Below are 18,920 nucleotides of genomic sequence, written 5' to 3'. Positions count from 1 at the left end.
AAGAAAGGGTGGAGGTATTTAGAAATATCAATCAAACCTTGCCCAAAGCAAGTAGCATCAATTGCTTTCCACATCTCTGTCTTTCAATTAACTATGGATTGAAGAAATATAAATCAATCACGGCTTTCCTAGCCACCAACCACCGTGTGATACAAAGACCTCAGTAACTCGTCCCAATCTAAGAAACCTCATCCAACTTGATGTTTAGAATCCTTTCTATTATTACAGGGATTAGAAATTCTGTGGACTCATTCAAAAGTCATAGCTCTACACTTTTTGTTTATCTCAGGCCTTCTGGGGGGATTCATTCCCCAAGAATAGCCTTATACATTTAGTTATTTCACCCTACATTCAGTCCCCAAAATTTTGCCTGGTACTGATGATACCTTAACCATCTGCCAGCAGAGCAGTCTCAGCACTACAACCTCCTCTCAAGTATCAGCATCAGAATACCCCAGCTTTCACTGATCGAATCACGTAAATTTCTTGCAAGTTTCCAGGCTGATTTTCTTTACCATGGATGGAGAGCTTGGTGGAGACTTTCCTGTAGGATGCCAGCTATTCAGGAGCTAAGACCAAAGAATGGTGGTATCATCAAGAATGGTTGCAGTGAGGAAGTTCATTGTTAGTCCAAAAGGCCAGTGTTGCATCTTATTGGTATACCACATACAGTGCATTCAAGTCCTGTTAGCAAAGTGGTCTTGGCTAGAAGCTAGAGTACCTTGGAATTGAGAGCAGAATTAAAACCTTCACAGAAGTCAATGCATGCCTGGTAGCTTAGGCTCAGTATACAGTGAAACTACCGAAATCATGAATAATCTACATTGCATTTGTTGGAACATTAAGGAGAAAAGACTTCTCAATTTTGAGAGATTTCTCCAAAATGGCTTCCAATGCTTCTAGTTTTCCCTCAAACCATCTTCTACCTGCAGGCATCACAGCTCTGTGGCAAACACTTCATTCTTCTCCACTTAGGTTAGGAAATGAGATACCAGGATTCTTATCCAAGTCGTCTTATTATCATGTCTTGTTGTTCACAGCACATAGTTGAGCTAAATACATGGATCATCCTGTCAAGGAACTTACCTGATTTGATACTGCCTGCCCGCCCCCCCCCACGTTGGCTCTCTTTTTTACAGTTCTGGACTCCAGGTGTTACCTTAACCAGAGGCATCTCAGTGTAGGTCTTCATGCTCTCTACTATAAGCACCCCCCTCCCAACCCAAGCCTCACAATTTCAAAAGCAAATATGTTCAGGTTGAAAGCAAATGTGTCCACATAATATAACATTAAACGATTCTACAAATTTGTTTTATTTTTGCCATTATACTTATTATTATTATTTGCTATTCTACTACAGTCACTTCCGATTTATTCTCAGAAGGGTTGCCCTTCCATTCATAATTGTTCTTTAAAGTTGTGACATTTTTCTATGGCTGCTAAAAGAGGCATTTGAATTAAGGTTGGGAGGTATTTCCTAAAATGTTTTGCCCTTCATGTAGCTTAAAAGCAATGATAGAATGATGGTGACTGCATCTATTGCTGTGCTGTGAAGAATTCAAAGGACATTCTCAAGCTGGGGCAAAGGATTCCAGGATAGATGAGCTACTATAGTTTGGCTCACGAGGGAAAACTTTAGGCAAACATGCCACATTTTGCCATCTTTACCTTAAATTTTTCACAAATTATTATTTTCCAATGTTTGATTCAGTGATATAATACAATTACAAGATCAGAGGTAAGCAAACTATAGTCTGCTCAAACTACCTGCTTTACTTCTTTCTCCACAGACCTTAGGGCTAAGGCCACTTAACCCCCTCCAGCTGGCTCAGCCTCATCTAGTCTTTAGTCCAATGAATTTTATTCAAAAGGTTAGATGAGTCAGCAGTCCCTGTCAAAATAACACCAGCATTCTTCACAGAGCTAGAACAAATAATCCTAAAATTTGTATAGAACCAGAAAAGACCCAGAATAGCCAAAGCAATCTTGAAAAAGAAAACCAAAGCAGGAGGCATCACAGTCTCGGACTTCAAGCTGTATTACAAAGCTGTAATCACCAAGACAGTATAGTACTGGCATAAAAACAGACACTGAGATCAATGGGACAGAATAGAGAACCTAGAAATGGACCCACCAACATACGGCCAACTAATTTTTGACAAAGCAGGAAAGAATATCCAATGGAATAAAGACAGTCTCTTCAGCAAGTGGTGCTGCGAAAACTGGACAGCGACATGCAGAAGAATGAACCTGGACCACTTTCTTACACCAGACACAAAAATAAACTCAAAATGGATGAAAGACCTCAATGTAAGACAGGAAGCCATCAAAATCCTAGAGGAGAAAGCAGGTAAAAACCTCTTTGATCTTGGCTGCAGCAAATTCTTACTCAACACGTCTCCATAAACAAGGGAAACAAAAGCAAAAATGAACTATTGGGACCTCATCAAAATAGAAAGCTTCTGCACAGCGAAGGAAACAATCAGCAAAGCTAAAAGGTAACCGACAGAATGGGAGAAGATATTTGCAAATGACATATCAGATAAAGGGTTAGTATCCAAAATCTATAAAGAACTTATCAAACTCAACACCCAAAAAACAAATAAACAGTGAAGAAATTGGCAAAAGACATGAATAGACACTTCTTCAAAGAAGACATCCAGATGGCCAATTGACACATGAAAAAAATGCTCAACATCACTCATCATCCAGGAAATACAAATCAAAACCACAATGAGATGCCACCTCATACCTGTCAGAATGGCTAACATCAACAACTCAGGTAACAACAGATGTTGGTGAGGATGCAGAGAAAGAGGATCTCTTTTGCATTGTTGGTGGGAATGCAAGCTGGTGCAGCCACTCTGGAAAACACTATGGAGGTTCCACAAAAAATTAAAACTAGAACTACCCTATGACCCAGCAATTGCACTACCAGGCATTTATCCAGGGGATACAGGTGTGCTGTTTCGAAGGGACACATGCACCCCAATGTTTATAGCAGCACTATCAACAATAGCCAAAGTATGGAAAGATCTCAAATATCCACTGATGAATGCATGGACAAAGAAGATGTGGTATATATATATATATATATATATACACATATATATGTATATGTATGCATACATATATATGTATATGTATATATACATATACATATATATGTATACACATATGTATACATATGTATACATACACATACGTATATATATATATGTGTATATATATATATATAATGGAGTATTACTCAGAAATCAAAAAGAATGAAATCTTGCCATTTGCAATTACATGGATGGAACTAGTGGGTATTACGCTAAGCAAAATTAGTCAGAGAAAGACAAATATCATATGACTTCACTCATATGAGGACTTTAAGATACAAAACAGATGAATATAAGGGAAGGGAAGCAAAAATAATATAAAAACAGAGAGGGGGACAAACCACAAGAGACTGTTGAATATGGAGAAAAATAGAGGGTTGCTGGAGGAGTAGTGGGAGGGGAGATGGGCTAAATGGGTAAAGGGCATTAAAGAATCTACTCCTGAAATCATTGTTGCACTATATGCTAACTAACTTGGATGTAAATTTAAAAAATAATAATTAAAAAAAAAAGTTTAGATGACTCAGCATCAGGTTAATTCATGACTTCAAACCTCATCCCCTTGACTTTAATAATTGACATATGTCTATTTTCTGTAACCAGGTTTCCACTTTGTATTCTAATTCCTACAAGTCTGGAGTATTACTATCTCCCTCTCTCTACCGCCTGTCCATCCCATCACCCAGATACCAGCCACCTATCTGAAACCCAAAGATCACTCAACACAATTCTGATGGTTACCAGCTAGTGTTGTACATAAAACCATCTCAAAACCCATAGCTTCAAACAACAACCATTATTAGAATTCATGTATCCGTGGAAAGCTGTTTTCACCTGGTCTTACTTAGGGATCTGCAGGTCAGACAGGGACTGCGCTTCAGGCTGGACATGGCTAGAGCATTTTAACTGGGAAACTCTTCTCCATTTCTCCCACCCTCCTCCTAGGATCAGTGGGCTACTGTGGGTGTGGTCTTGTCCTTGTAATGGTCTAAGGTCAAGAGAGCAAGCTCGACCACATAAGTGCTTTCCACATCTCTCCTTGCTTATATCTGCTAATAACCCATTGCTAAAAGCAAGCCACGAGGCCAAACCCAGAGTCAAGGGGTAGGAACGAAGCTCTATTCACAGAGGGAGGTCTACAAAGTCATCCGGCAAAGAGCATGGATAAAGACCATTAGTACAATATACTGCAAGAACGCTCTCAGGAGAAGAAACAAAAGGCCCCTCTGTCCAATATCTCCATCAACCTGATCTAGAGCTGAATAAAACCACCATATACTGCATCATAGCACACTCCTAGGAAATAAATGCAGGGTGACATTCCAGCTCCTTTTATCCCTAATTCCAAGCCTTGCATGAGAGTTGGAAGGAAATAGAATTCTATCTTAACCCGAATTCTACCATCAGCAATGATGTGCTTGAAATATTCAAGCCTTTTGGAAGGTGCTCTTCTATGGGAAGCCCACCCGCCTCTCCATCAGAGCCAGACCCTTTTCTCACAGTGCACGTAACTGCCATGATGACACTAAGCCATTAGGTTGAGGTGGCAATATTTTACACATCACTAAGTGCAGGTAGCAACTGCTTTTCTCTAACTGTTTACTTTAAGATAGCTGTGAATTGACATGCAGTTACAAAAAATAATACAGAAATCCTGTATGCTACCCTTCACCTGGTTTCCCCCCAATGATAACACCTTTAATAATCTACAGCATTATATCACAACCAGGATATTGACACTGATACAATCCATCTACTTCATTCAGATTTTACTAATTCGACACACACCCTTGTGTGTGTGTCTAATTTTATGCATTTTTATCACATGTGTAGATTTGTGTAACCATCATCACCGTCAAATGTCAAGCTATAGAACAGTTTTGTCAAGGCTCTATTTTTAACTAGTCTAAGATCAGTGAGTTTTGTAAAGGAGCTCAGAGGTGATCTCAATGTTGGACTTTTTTTTTTAACGGTCTCAAACATTTGGTTTATGTCACACGGGCATAGCCTCTGTCAGACACAGGATATTTGTCTCTTTTTTAAACAGGTAATTGCCTGTTAAATGAGTCACATAACTACTCTCTTCTCAAGTGACCATGGAGTGCTTATACAATGTGTATCTTCTTACAAATCTAATAAGAGCTGTGTAAAATGAATTAAAAAGTGTTTCACTGAAATGGTATCTCAAGGAAACCCAGCTCTACCCATTAGATTTGAAGCTGTGAGAGAATCTGAGACACACTGACAAGTGAGCGCCATTTAGGTATTTTTCTAAAATGAGATTGCTTCAGTCTTGCTCTTGCTGATCTCATCAGAAATTATTCTCTGGCCACACTTGTTGTCTGGGCTCTGAAATGCCAATTGATGAATTACTATAACAAATGACTTGGGTCTCCAATTCTTACCGACATTCGTAAATGGAAGACTTGACAGTCAACTTGAGGGGCATGGAGTTTCATGGTCCTCGTGACCAGAGAGGGCAGTGTTTCTTCCCACACGCTCCACTTGTGACTTTTGTGAGTAAAGAGGCCAGAAAAATGTGATCCTGACAGGCAGGATTTATGGATTTGTTGCTGTGTGCCCATTTAGCATGTTGTGTTAGGACTTGGGGGAACGTACAACACCCACAACTCTAAACAATACAGAGTTGGTACAAGGTATAATCGGAGAACAGTACACCAGGAGAGCTTTCAACCAGTCAAGAGGTTTATGATATTTTTTTAACACTAGAACTTTTTGTCCAAATGTATCCTTTTAAAATATATTTTAAAGGTGGTACATAGACACAATCTAAAGAGTCAAATAGTCCTACAAGGCTTCATGTAAAAATAGCAGGCTGACTTGGAATGAAGCATTCTGGAGTCTGCTAAACTCCCCAGTGTCTAATTTCTTTTTACGCCTGTGTTGTTTTTCATTCTCTTGGTCTTTATGTTTCTATGCCTTAAAGAAAAATTATTTTTCTTGTCACTTTAGAGTTCTGGTAAGAAGCAGACATGTAAGTATGTTTATTCTGCCATCATTTATCAGAAAGTCAGTGTAATCTTACTCTGAATCCCGAAATCCTAAACACTTCCTCAGTATTAGGCACCCATCTCATCTCATCCCTTCAGAATCCCCTTGAGTTATCTCCCCCCAATCCTAAAGCCCCTTGAAATATCGGATAAAAACAAACAAACAAACAAAAAACACTAATCCAACCTCAGCATTTTATAGATGAGTAAACTAAGACTCAAGAAAATAAAAGGAATTGCCTAAGACCCCATATACGGTAGTAGGCAGATTTTGACTTACAACCCATTTCCCCTTCTAGATAGATGCTCTTTGTTTCTTTCTTTTTTTTTTTTAATTTACTTATTTTGAGAGAGAGATTACAAGTAAGGGAGGGGCAGAGAGAGAGGGAGAGAGAGAATCCTAAGAAGGCTCTGCACTGTCAGCCCACACAGGGCTCGATCTCATGACGAGAACATGACCTGACCCCATATCAAGAGTCAGATGCTCAACCAACGGAACCACCCAGGCACCCAAGGATAAGGTGCTCTTTCTTTTCTTTTCTTTTAGGATTTTATTTTTAAGTAATTTTTATACCCAATATGGGGCTCAAACTCACAACCCTAAGATCAAGAGTCATATGCTCCACTGGCTGAGACAGCTGGGTGCCCCTGTATACATGATCTTTCTACTATACCACATTGTCTTTATTTAATTCAGCAACCAAAAACCTATGCAGACATTATGACAGTGGTCTCTTTGACCTATTGGTTCAGCATTTATTCTTTTATTAAACAAATTAAACCTGCTTTGTACTGGGTATTATGCTTGACATTGAAGATAAAATAATAAATACAACAAGCATAACCTTTTCCTTCCTGGGGTCCACACTCAAGGACATGGTGTCATTATTGGGCAGTTTTTAGGCCAGATTTGGCCAGCAGATGTGCTTTTTTGAGGCAGCCCATTATTTTATAGATGTATAAATTAATTGTCAATATCCAAAAGTTGAGAGAATTACATTAAAGTAATATGGAAGTCTAGCTTCTCTTGAGGATTACAGATGTGAACAGACTGAGCCTTTAGCACCCACCTGACATCAGTGGACCAGAGAGAGATACAGCGGTCCCTTTGACTAAGCCCTCTGTGCAGCCACTGGTCCATTTCCCTCCATGATTGTACCTTCTTCCCCCTGTAGAAATGGGGGTTTGCAACTTCTTTCCTAGTGGGTTTCCAGTTATGCTCTGGGAATCTTAGGAATTCCGACAAGAGTTTCACTAGGTCAAGTTACAGAGATTCATGTCAGGCCATATGGATTCTAACAGAAAGATTGTTGAACACTTCCCTGTTTTACATTGTAGACACCCATTTAAGGTTTTTCTTAACTAACTGCTGAAAAGAAATGCAGTTGAGTTCCACTCTTTTACAGTAAGTGTCTTAGTAGGTAGTATCATTAAGAAAACCCCACCCTAGGGACGCCTGGGTGGCGCAGTCGGTTAAGCGTCCGACTTCAGCCAGGTCACGATCTCGCGGTCCGTGAGTTCGAGCCCCGCGTCAGGCTCTGGGCTGATGGCTCAGAACCTGGAGCCTGTTTCCGATTCTGTGTCTCCCTCTCTCTCTGCCCCTCCCCCGTTCATGCTCTGTCTCTCTCTGTCCCAAAAATAAATAAACGTTGAAAAAAAAAAAAAAAAAAAAAAACCCCACCCATTTTATTTACCATTATCGACTAGGCACAGAGACACTCAAATAGTTCTTTGAATAACTGCTTGGTTTTATATGTGAATACAATAAAAGACAAGCTCACTTTCTGAGGAGCTTGGTGAAAAGATGTGTGTATCTGGAAAAGGAAGCATGACTTTATTTCAGTGAAACACAAACTCAGTAAAGACTTGGTCAATAGTTGGTTGATTTTAATTAAAATGAATTTGTGAGTTAAGCCTAGCATATAACCACTCTTGTTAGAAGAAATAAGAGATCACCTGTATCTTTATATTTAAAAACATGTTTCTCAGATATTTTAAAGATGAGAGGTCATTTGGTTGACTATAGCCTTAAAATGTAAATATTAGTTTTTGTTTTTGCACTTTTAGGATTCAAATTATGAGGTCTCATATAGACACAATTGCTTATCCCATTATAGACTTGATTTTTAATATTGCAACCTGCCTGCACTGTGGTTTGTCTTTTTAATCCTTATTTTCATCATTTCCTTAGCAGAGAACTATAAAAGATTGTAAATCTCTCTCAACTCAAAAAGTCCATCATCACAAGATACCTTCTTCTACTTCCCTCCCCAGGTAATGACAGAGAAATATATTGAAGACCTATTTCATTGATTCACATATTTTTATAGTACTATCTGCATTTAACAATCTACCAAGCAGTTCCCATGAAGAGGCTTATTTAATGATGAACGTCAAAACAAACTTCCAAGCTAAAACTAATGTCTTCATTTTATAAATACAAAATTCATTTTCACAGGGACTAAAAAATTTGTTCAAAGTTCATTTGCTGGCTCTGATTTGGGGTCTTAACTTTCCTCAAGTGTTAAAAGGATATTGAAAGTGTAGCAACTCCACGGGGTTGTTAGAAGGACAAAGCAAAATAATATTAGTAAGGTTTAGTATAAAATTAGTACCTGGTAAGGGCTTAATAAATGCTCATATTAGAAATAGGAAAAGGATTTGAACTTGGTTATTCACGTATTACGTTCAATTATCTCTCCTGCCTATCCTTTGACGTTGCAAATGTGTTATAGAATCTAGGATTATGGTCAGAATGAACATGACCCAAAGTTGCGGTCACTTGGGTCTTGTGGAGTTTTGCAGGGAAGTGATAGCTCAGAAATCAGACCCACAGGACACTTGAGGCATGTAATATGTTTTCCTTCACAAAAGTTCTCCAAATGTCTGCTCACTTGCAAGATGTGAAAAAATGGAAACATAGACTTCCAGCCTGTGAATGATCATCTTACCAAAATCCTTTGCATGTTTTTTTTTTTTCTTTTTTAAGTTTATTCATTTTTGAGAGAGGGAGAGATGGAGCATGAGTAGGGGAGGGGCAGAGGGAAAGGTAGACACAGAACCCAAAGCAGGCTCCAGGCTCTGAGCTGTCAGCACAGAGCCCGACGCAGGGCTAGAACTCACTGACAGAGAGATCATGACCTGAACCTAAGTCAGACGCTCAACTGACTGAGCCACCCAAGCACCCACCCCCCTTTGCATGTTTGGATTCCTGCAATGCCATTGCTCCCCAGGGGTCAGGCGCTTTGGGCATGGTCCCCTGTGAGGATGGAATGCTCACTATCACCTGGACCAGTCTATCCTATCTCAGATGGTTCTATGGAGAGATGTTTATTCAATTAGGGGAAAACTCCGTCACCAAGCTTCCACCCATTTGTGCAAGGAGGAATAAATTCCATTCCTCTTTCTAAAGACATTCTTTAAAATTTGAGACCCATTACACTGACTGAGTAGTCAAGCAAACCATCACCAAGCCTTTCAATCATTCTTTTTTAGATAAGGGGACATAAGAACCTTCTTTTCCTCTGACTGCCCTCTTGTTCTCCTTATAATTTTTTTTATATTAAATGCCCCAAACGAAGGGTCGCCCCATAAGTGTGACCTGAACTATGACCTTGCTCATGCCGAGAACAGTTCTGTACTTTAAGACAGCCTAGTAGTGCGTACTGTTGATTCCCATCATACTTACATAAGTCAGCTCACAAGTATATGCTCTAACCCTCCTCCCCTTTACAAACACTGACACTTCCATATGAAATCTATTCTGTTACTCAAACACCGAAGAAAGCGTTAGACACAAGGCATCATAGATACCAACTAGTCCAGAAGGTACAAAGTAGCACACGGACACAATAGATTCAACATGCACAGATTTGACATGTCTGATGTGTAAAACAAATGGAAGCCCATCTCCAGGGCTACATACATTGGCAACTACAATAGACCGGAAAGACAACTCATAATTCTGAACAGCTGCAGTCACCTATTTAGACAGCTCATGTTCGTTCCAGGTCCTCCCCCCTGACTCTCGTCACTGACTTTCACTATCTGCCCGCTCCCTGAATGAGCAGACCAATAATGCTTTCATCTGATTTCCCTACACCTATTCAACTTTCTTCTCTTCATTCCCCATGCAGGTCTTTGTTTCTTGCTTCACGCCTCTAATTTTTTTCCTCCAACATCTCACCCAGTCCTATGGCTGAAACTTTACCCATACACTGATGATTCTTCACCTGGCCACTCTCTCCAACCCCAGGAAAGCCCTCCTACTTACTCCTCTTCCCTTGGCCATTTTTATGTCCGTCTCTCTTCTCTGTATGTCTGTCCCACCTCGCTCATGTCTTACTCTGTGCACTCAGAACAGTCTTCCAGATCATCAGCGTGCCATGTCATCTGCTCACCCCAAATAGTCCTCCGGGTCTCTCATCCATCCTACCATTTATGGTTTGGACTTCTGCTCGGCATCTCTTCTTGGACGGTCATGTAGAACCACCCTCCTGGTTTCACGCTGCCCTCAGCACTTCTGGGCCTGGGGCGCTGTTCTGCATTTCTTCCTTTCCAGGAGAGAAGTTCAACTTCCTTCTCCTACCTTCTTTCACATCACCCTTCTCGTCATTTGACACCAGCTTCTCTTTTTGTTCTCAAACCCAGTGGTTTTCAAGTTAGGTTCCCAGAGCAGCAGCCTCTTCACCTGCTGGAAACATGTTGGCCATGTACATTCTTGGGCCCCACGGCCAACAAACTGAATCAGAAACTCTGAAGGTAAGGCTCAGCCATCTGGATTTAACAGCCTCCCAGGTGGTTCTGATGCACGCTCAAGTTTAAGAACCACAGCTCACTAATTTACCTGTTCTCAGCTTTGGCTGTCATTTGAATCACCTGAGGAGGTTTAAAAAAAAAAAAAATCCTTGTCTGGGCATCACCCCAAACCTATTAAATTCAAGTTCTCTGGAGGTGAGGCCCAATTACAGATATACATTTTTTTTTTTAAAGTTCCCCAGGTAATTTCTAATACGCAATCCGAGTTGATTTCAATCTGCCAAAACGTTCCTGTTCTTAGGCATTTACCCGGCCCTTCTGTCTGGGAATCTCGTTCCTTGTTCCTTCTCAGTCTTCAGGTCACAGTAAAATTGTCACCTTCTCAGAGAGGCCTTCCCTGGCCATTCTTACTCTAAGGAGACTTTCTTCTTTAATATTTTCATAATCTTACTAATCTCTAGTTGAAACTATCTTGCTTACCCATTTTATGTTTATTGGTTCTACTAGAATATCAACTCCTAGGAGAACTAGTGACTTGTTTTCAAGGATGAATCCCCAGCTTCCTGGAACAGTGCCGGGCACAGAGGAGGGGCTCAGAAAATATCCGTTGCGTGAAGGCACAAACACAACGTGCCGTTTGTTCCAAATCTGGGCGTTTTGATAATATTGTTTCCCTTGCCTAAAATTCTGTTTCTCCTTTCATTGTCTTTTATTTTATGATCAGTAACCTTCTCACAAAGGCCAGAACATCCACCTCAATCCTTTATCCCCAAGGGGCTCTTTCTTTCCTTCAGTCACCCATGACTTTGTAACATTATTTAACTATTCACTTTAGAAAAATGTACCAAGGATACTTGCCTCTAACATGAGTTGCAGAAGTACACAAACCAAGTTCAGGTCTCTTTCCGTCCTGTGGATGAGGCGTACCGCTGGGTCGACAGGCATAGATGCTTTCTGACATGAATTGACTGGAGAAAGGAAAAAAGCTTTCAGTCAATAGTTTTAAAAGCCAAGAGACCATTGGAAAGAGACAGACAGACAGACGCGGGGTTGGGGGGGGGCATATAAGAAAGGACATCTGGTTCAATTCAGAGATTGAATCTTCAACAACAACAACAACAACAAACCACCAGCGATTTTGAAGACCTATGTCTGTACAGAAATCTCCTGCACTCCTCAGTCATCCTTTCCTTTTCTCTCCGTGTGGAACACTGAAGCTGGCATTCACATCAGGGAATGCTGGCTAGCCACAGGCAGCCTTTCGCTGCATGTAAGCCGCTACAGAAACTCCCCTTTTATGATGTTACATTATCTCTATGAGAGCAATCAGAGAGATCAGCTGGAAATCCCCCAACACTGAGAAGGAACTGAGGGGCCCACACACTGCTCCTTGAAATGTCTTGCTGGGAGACCAGTGGGGCTCTTCAGCACAAATTATCATCCCCGTCCTAAGAGATTGATCTGTTCTTCCTGGGGACGGAATGCCTGCTGGCTTCGGCCAGACAGAGCCTGAGAGAGGACAAGACCCTCAAATGATGATCTATTACATTGGCATTAGGATGTTTTCATCTTTCGTCGGTTCAGGCAAAGAGTCTTCATTTTCTATACCTTAGACTTCCTGATGAACCAGAGATAGAATTGCTTGGAGACATGTCCACTCAAAGGTGTGCGTTTTTATGCTTGAAGATCCAGGGTGGCCCCAACAGAACTATTGCGGGCGTGATACTGTTTTACCTCTCTTGACTGAAGATTCTTCGCAAAATGTGAAATTGCAGAGGGTTGTGTGATAATCCAGAATAGGAGACACATATTTACCTTCATTTCCCTTCATCTTGTTTCTTGCACTAACTTTTCCCTCCCACCTTTAAAATTCATACCCCCATCCGAGGAACCAACACTCTCCAGTGCTCCCCACTAGATATTGACAACCTTTCCCCACCCCACCTGCCCTCACCTATAACTTCCTAAACTTCAGAACTTTCCTTTCACTACTTTCTTGGGTCAATTTCCTTAAAGCAAGGATACTCGCTAGAGTTAACTTGATAAACTACTTTGCACTCCACTGATAACGTGTTGCCTTTCCCCGGTAATAGATTTGCATTTAAAGACATGCTTCAAACTCCATAACTCAAAGACTAAAAGTCAGAATTTCTAGCAGCACTGGAGATCAGACCAGGAAGATTTGGGCCGTGGGGAAGGGCAAGCCATGTGGTGGTGGTGGTCACAGTCACAACCCAGGGAGCCACCTTCTTATGTCCTCTTTGAAAGCCTAATTAGCATAATCCAATTTACCATGCTTTGTGCACAGCACCAATGCACAATTCTTCACGTGCTCCTGGTGCTAAAGTCACTGCTCCAACTAGACATGTAGTGTTTGAAGACTGGCCATAAGGGATCTGGGAAAAGGATAGATCTTGCTAAACTCACAAAGAGAGAATTCATAAGAAGGGGAGATGAAGAAAACCACCAATTTAAAGATCTAGAAGATAAACTTGGTCTACCTTCTGGATGCATTAAAAACAAAACAAAACAAAAATGCATTGAAATAATTCACAGGAAGTGACTTCTGGCAGAATTCAGCTCAGTTAACATATATTTGTTGATTGTCAATGCAAATTAATAATGATAATAATAAATGACTAATCAGTGGCACTGAATTAGCATTTACTTTGTATCATGCACTTCACTAAGCATTTTACATGGATTATTTAAATTAGAAATGTCATCAACCTTGTTGTTTGTCAGGCAATGGTATGCTAGGTAACCAGGGAGAAAAAAAAAAAAATGCCCTTATTTGTAACATTTGCTAATTGCAATGGTGGAAACACCCCCAACATGGATGGTTCCAAGCTACCAACAGTTCACAAAATTTCTGAATATATAATAACTGCCCCACAGAAGTCCTTACTATAAAAATTGGCTGTCATGGAGAACAGAAACTGGTTCCAGCACACCAATGGTGGTGTATACTTTATGTCAGCCTTTGTTAGGGTGACCAATTCTTCCCAGTTTGCCTTGGACACTCCAAGTTTTAGTATTGAAAGATCTGTTGGTAGGGAAACTTCTTGTTCCCTAACTGGGGCTGTTGGTCACCCTGTCCTTTGTGCATGTGGGGAAACTGAGGTTTAAAGAATTTAGAATATTTGTCCAGGATCCCAGATGTAGTAAGCAGTAGAACAACTGCCAGGACCCAGGAGTCCACTAACACAAAGCCCGTGAACTTCACGGCAGCGGAAGCGAGGTCTTCCGTTCTTCAGCAGAGAAGAGTAGCTCTGAGCGCAAAACATGACTATATATGAAAGCATGCATGTGCACACGCATATAAACTTATATGTCATAGAAAATGGAAAACCTAAAGCGCTCTGTGGCAGAATTAAGGTCTATTTTATGTATGTCAAAGAACTGATTACAGCTAATTCAAAGATTGAGCTCAATCTCCATTTATTGAGATCCCCTAAGAGGAACTGTTCACAGCTTTCTAGAATCTGCACTAACGTAATTTATACAAATCCTCCACATTATTCAGCGGCCATCGATGAAGCCAAGCTCCACTTCTCTGCACACATCCACAGCTGTACGATCAGTGCTCCGTCTTTTAACAACGTAGGAAATTTTATGTGAACAAATTCGCCTTTTCTTCATGATGAATATAAGCTTCATTAACTACAGCACATTCCTTCAATTTAGGAAATCATTTAAGTGATTATTCCTAATGAGCATCAAGATATTTATATGAAAAGTAGAGCTTTTTCCCTCCTGAGTTGAAGCTCATGAAACCTAGTAAGCTTTTTTGATGAGAATATCCTTCAAGAATGTCTCATGAATAATAATCTTAACGTTCGATTGTTTGTTAAGTAAAATAAAGTTTTGTTTAGAAGCTTCAGATTTTGTTTTTCCATTTCTGATATAGGTTATAATAAATACCATCTCTAAAAGCCAAGATTGTTAAAAAAAAAAAAAAAAGTCAAGTGGATTTGTTTAAACTACAGTGAACATCACTTTTAACCTAATGGACACCTTTTACTGGGTAAAATGAATTATCTACTACATAGAGGTAAGTTATTCTGATTTTATAAAATGCCATACTTCTAAAAGCCTTAGTAGAGTGCAAAATGACATTAATTCACAACAAGCAATGTTCCAGGAGATTTGGTTCAATAAGAATACATACATCTGAAAAATAGTGATTCTCAATACCCTTGAGAAATCTTCATTATCTTAAAAGCCTTCAAGAAACTCTTCTCAAATATTCTTTATTAAAAAAAATCCAAAAAAAAACCACACAAACCCTCCCCTCATTAGCTTTGAAAATAAATATGTGCCAAATAGAGCTTGTGTGTGTGTGTGTGTGTGTGTGTGTGTGTGTAGAACAGAAAATGAAGGAAACAGATATATTTAAATTGTGGGGCAGGGAGGGGGGGCGGTTCACAAAATAGTAACGAGAAATAGATTCAAAGTTTCACAGAGGAATGTATGTCCCTGAAGTCTGTTTCATGCTAAAATTGCATGAGTGTAACAGTGCAAAAGGGACCCAGCAAAAATATTATAGAATGTTGGATCTAACCCTTCGGGAAAATGTCAACTGACTCAAGTGGGCAGCCAAAGACTATATGTGTGGGACATGAAGGTGAGGAAGCCTGGAAAGAAAAGAGTGTCTCTCCAGGATAAATCAGCAATTTTGTGGTTTGCACAAAGAAGCCAGTCATCTGCTATTTTTATTTGTTTGGCTCAGAGGCCCAGAATTTAAATTAGTATCCCTGAACTTACACATCTGATTTCAGAAAACATGGAAAGATTGGAAGGAGAACAAGATAAGATGACCTTAAAAAGAAACTTGACAGTTCTCTCTGTGATGGTTCAGGGTCAGCTTCACCTGTGTGCTACAAACAATCAGATGTTCTAGCATCAGAAATTATGACCTCAGCTCTGGTTTAGAATTTAGGCTCACAGCACCTCCACATTTTATGCCAATTTTTTTCTAGAAAAAGTATTGAGATCTCTTATTAATTTCTTAAAGCAGTAAGAAAAAAAAAAAAACTGATGGTTACCAGCGGGGAGGGGAATGGGGGGGATGGGTGAAATAGCGGATGAGGATTAAAGACTACCCTTATCATGCTGAAAAAAATAAAGTAAAATAAAAGAAGGAAAAATAAATGAGTTAATATTTGTATAGCACTTAGCTCAGTGCCTGACACATAATAAATAAAAATAATATTAAAAAAAATGCAAGTGATTATTCCACTTCCATTATTATTATTATTATTATTATTTTAAAAAAAGAATGAAAGGAGTAAGAAACTCTACAGTAGGGGGCACCTAGCTGGCTTGGTCAGTAGAGGATGCAACTCTTGATCTTGGAGTTATGAGTTCGAGCTCCATATTTGGAGTGGAGATTACTTACAAAATAAAATCTGAAAGAAAGAAGAAAGAAAGAAAGAAAGAAAGAAAGAAAGAAAGAAAGAAAGAAAGAAAAAAAGAAAGAAAGAAAGAGAAAGAGAGAGAGAAAGAAAGAAAAGAAAGAAAGAAAGAAAGAAAAGGAAGAAAAGAACATTTGGTAGAATCTCTGGTCTGTGATTGCATCATATAATTCACTATTTACGTATCCTTGATTACTTAGAAGATGTACAATGAAGTTATAATAAGTTCTAGTCACCTTTTAAGTATCTTTTAAGCTTATACTGAAAAGCTCATAAATTAAAGCAGATGGAAATTAAATCATATTTCTCAAAATATGAGAAATTCCAAAATAATTATTTAAGTACACTTATTATACATTTTAATATTTTCAAACTGCACCAGTAACATGTTCTCAGAGACCATCTGTATTAAATGTGATTTTTATTGGTAGTAGAACGGGTCTTTGGTCAGGGACAATCATCGGTATAGCACAATGTTAGGGAACTTACGGAAGTAAGCCTGAGCCTCCAAATGCCCTATTACTTTGCTGGGCTGAAAATTCTACCATGACAGATACATTCTTCCATACTGTCTCCCTCTGTTTCATCTAAGCTGTAAACATCCTGAGGAAAAAAGCATTGCTTTAACCCATCAGTAATTTACTAAAACCATGAACAAAACCATAGAAGCCTGCCGCGATCTCACAAATTTCAAAGGGAAAAGAAAAGGGGCTCTTGAACCAAGAAAGGGAAACAATGTTTCAACGGAAAAAAGAAGTAATTATGAAAATGAAAGACAGGAATGCTAAAGACCGTCTCACTCACAAGTCATCATTCACCAGCATATCATTTATAATTAACAGAAAAATGTGTCACAAATAAGAAGTATATAAAAAAAACTTTAAAGATATACTATGTATTTAAATAATTTAAAATCTATCATGTTTTTTCTGGTAATTGTACTTCCTTCAAAAATATCAAGAAGATCACTTTTAGCTCTTAACTCAAATTTAAAAAAAAATTTAATGTTTATTTTTGAGAGAGAGAGACAGAGAGACAGAGTGCAACTGGGGGAGGGACAGAGAGAGAGAGACAGACAGAGAGTCCAAAACAGACTCTCGGCTCTGAGCTGTCAGCACAGAGCCCCATGTGGACCTCGAATTCATGAGCTGTGAGATCATGACCTGAGCCGAAGTCAAATGCTTCACTGACTGAGCCACCCAGGCGCCCCTCAAATTTATAATGAATATAAATTGAGATATTACTATATTTTCCTATTTTTTTAATTCTGTTCTTGATTTTTAATATTGCAGTGCTCTGATTTTAGATTAATGGGGCAGGTTAAATAAAATAGAAACTGCCTCAAATTCTCTTTCCAACACGTGCACTTTTCACTTTTTGCTTCCAAGAATAGAAATATTCTTAAGCCATCACCTTAAAAAAACTAAAGCCATCTTAACCAGAAAGGAAACTGTCCATATGCTAAACACAGGGAAGTAACTAAAATATCAGAGTCACTGGGGCACCTGGGTGGCTCAGTCCCTAAGCGTCTGACCCTTGATCTCTGCTCAGGTCATGATCCCACGGTTTGTGGGATAGAGCCCCGAATTGGGCTCAGCACTGAGCGTGAAGCCTGCTTGGGATTCTTTTTCCCTCCCTCTCCCTCTTTCCTTCCCTACTTCTGCTTCCTCTCTCTCTCTCAGGATAAACAAAGATTTCAAAACTAAATAAATAAAATATCAGTCAGAAACAGAAGCTAAAGCTGAGATGTTTGTGGGGAGAGTGACATCAGCTAGAGGCCTTAATGGTGTGATTCTGAATCTGGTGTTGGAAGGAGAATCCAGGTCCCAGGTCCAAAGCACACAGGAAGAGGAGACTGGGATTCCTGCAAGAATTTGGGAAGCACAGGAAGTAATCAACAAGATAACTGACATATGAGACAGAAGACACAACAGGGAAATTTAAATTTTGATGAATTTAATTGATAGAAGAATATGAGAAAGCTTTAAAAATAATTTGTATTTAAAAGGTTAGGGGCGCCTGGGTGGCGCAGTCGGTTGAGCGTCCGGCTTCAGCCAGGTCACGATCTCGCGGTCCGTGAGTTCGAGCCCCGCGTCGGGCTCTGGGCTGATGGCTCAGAGCCTGGAGCCTGTTTCCGATTCTGTGTCTCCCTCTCTCTCTGCCCCTCCCCCGTTCATGCTCTGTCTCTCTCTGTCCCAAAAATAAATAAACGTTGAAAAAAAAAAAAATTTTAAAAAAAAAGGTTAAAAGCAATAAATGGAGAAATATAAGTATACATAAAGAAATGAACCACATATACAAAGGACAGGAGATTTTTTTTTTTTTAATAACCAAATGAGGATTCTGAAAATCAAAATATATTCATTGAAATAAAAACTCAAGGACTCAAGAGATTGATTAAACTGTACCCTAAACACAGCTGAAAAAAGCATTTTGAATTGAAACCTAGAAGTGAGAAAATGACTCTGGATACAGCCCAAGATAAAAGGCGGGAGATGTGTAGGCATGGATATAAAGAAAGCACAAAATGCGTCAAGGGAGAAAGATAGATGTTTCAAGCCAACTGAGCCAAAACAAAACTACAACTCAAAATATAATAGTGAAATGATAGAAAAGAAAAAAAACAAAAG

Source organism: Puma concolor, chromosome C1, assembly GCF_028749965.1.
Source record: "Puma concolor isolate L17-30 chromosome C1, mPumCon1.1.hap2, whole genome shotgun sequence".
NCBI lineage: Eukaryota > Metazoa > Chordata > Mammalia > Carnivora > Felidae > Puma > Puma concolor.
This window is presented reverse-complemented; position numbering follows the sequence as displayed.